Raw genomic sequence first — 2,383 nt, 5'->3', positions numbered from 1 at the left:
TAGCTTGTAGAGGACACAAAAAGACTATTAAAAGAAGAGAACATGCACAAATGGTATTAAAAACTTGTTTACATAACTCATAGGAGACTACATTCCAAGTATGGGCTATGTAGGAAAATAATTTGAGAGGTAAGCAATCATGATATAAATCACCCAAGTATAGAAATGCAATAAACATTGTCAGGAAAAAAAATTGCTACATGGTACATCATACTCTAAATCCCGGAATTCTGGGACCCCTGGCAACCCAGCAAGATACCTATAGTGGTGGCAGCAGTGTCAGAGTACACATGGCCTGGACCACTCCAGGTGGGGATCTCTGGTGACCCAGCAAGGTACCCATGGTGGCAGCAGCAGGGAAAATGGGTGCCTGCCTAGACCACTCTAGGCAGGGACCTGGGCTGCAAGACCTGGGTGTGGACACACACACCAGCAGTTGGTTAAATCAGATGAGCCAGCATTGTGCCTTGGTACACAGACAGGAGGAATAGAAGGGAGCCGGTGGGGATGACATTCTTTTCTTTAAAAAAAAAAAAAAAAAAAGTGCATATATCAAAGGACTGGGGAGAATCCCCACCAGCAGGTGGCCAACCCCGAGCCCCACATCAAGGCCAAGATCAGCCCAGCACAAATCCCACTGTAAAATTGGCTGAAGTACACAATACATTTCTGAGGTCAAACTTAGACTTAATACCCAACTGTGAACATAAGGGGAATTTAACCATTTTTCTATGTTTTTCTATTTTCTGCCCAGTTGAGGTTTTTCTTAAAATTTAATTTACAGTAGTGTCTATTTCATGGTTCAACTTCCGCAGACTGTTTCACAGGTTTTAAAAAAAGATTCACCTGAATTATTCATTGCAGATATTTTGCTAAATCGTGGGATCTTGCAGTACCATACAGTATACGTTTGCTGTTCAAATTATCTAGGTTTATGAATTTAAAAAATGGTTAAGTACATTAGAACTGTTTTAAAAGTGTGGGAAAGGCTTATTAGGAGTGTGGGAAGGGTTAATAAAGCCTTAATGTATAGTATATATAAATACTAAAATAAATACAACTACTTCACTGATTTTCACTTATTGTGGGGGTGTCTGGAACGTAACCTCCGTGATAATTGAGGGATCACTATAATTTGGTTTTGTATTTTCTAGAGTTATATTTTTTCTTTTTTCTTTCATTAATGGCTTAGATTTATTATGTTCTTTTTATTTTCACCTACTTGCCAATAATCTTGCTTGATTTTGGTACCTCCATATGAATAAACATTGTCTTTTCTCTGCCCAGTTCACTTCAATACTCCTGTTCCCTCTACCATTATTTGCCTTCTCTGTCCTCCAGTCCCCATAATTTAGCTGATCACCCTTATGCCTCTCAGTCCTCTTCCTACTATATAGGACCTCACCCCACAACAGGATAAAATCACTCCATGAAAGACGAAATCATTAAATATAATAAGTTCCTGGTATATTTTGGATTCTGTTATACAATTGTAGAATTTGCACCTATGATTAAAAGTATCAGGATAGCAGTTACCACAGTTTGTCAGCCTGGCTGAGCTCAAGACAATTGTTGTTGTTAACTGTACTACAGTTAACAATAACGGGCTGGGGAGATGGCTCAGTGGAGTAAGCGCTTCCCTGGCAAGCGCAAGGGTCTGAGTTCAATCCCCAGTTCCAACAAAACAGTTAACAATAACAATTATGCAGGATACCATACCTGCTAGAATCAGTTTTCCTGTCCTGTATAATACTGTGATTGTATGGAATCATTGCCATCACCACAATCCAGTGCCAAAAGACTGAGTGCTGAGTCAAAGTTGGAAACAACTTTTCATCCTCAACACACTGGGAAGGTTAAGTTCTTCAGATAAGACACAAAAATCAAGAATCACCTACATCTAGAAGAATTACCCCATGGAACAGCCATTTCCTAGTGAAGCTCTGATACTATGGGTAAAACTATCTACCATAAGAAACCCATACACAGAAAAATACATAAAAAATAAAAAACAAAGTAACAAGACACAGAATCAAAATGCAACCCCAGTCTCTCTGCTTACCCAGGACAAGTCTAGAGCCCAATAAGATAGAGGAAATCAGAATCCAACCATTGGAACTTTCTGAAATGATAACAACAGAAGTAAAAAAAAACAAATGGAAGAAGCCATAGAAAAAATAACCTCTAAGGCAGGAAAGGAAATGATGATCAAAATGAATGATATTATTTTATAGCACACACAAATAAAAAAAAAAAGTATGGAGGAGCTCAGGAAAACAATGGAAATGATGAAAGCTCAAAACTGGAAAGAAATAAAATCAATAAAACAGATCTAAATAGAAACCCAGGAGATTAAGAACTCCATTCAAAGTACATATAACAG

The sequence above is a fragment of the Octodon degus genome, unplaced genomic scaffold (genome assembly GCF_000260255.1).
Source record: "Octodon degus isolate 3935 unplaced genomic scaffold, OctDeg1.0 scaffold00105, whole genome shotgun sequence".
In the NCBI taxonomy this organism is placed as follows: domain Eukaryota; kingdom Metazoa; phylum Chordata; class Mammalia; order Rodentia; family Octodontidae; genus Octodon; species Octodon degus.
Note: the sequence above shows the minus strand (reverse complement) of the source record.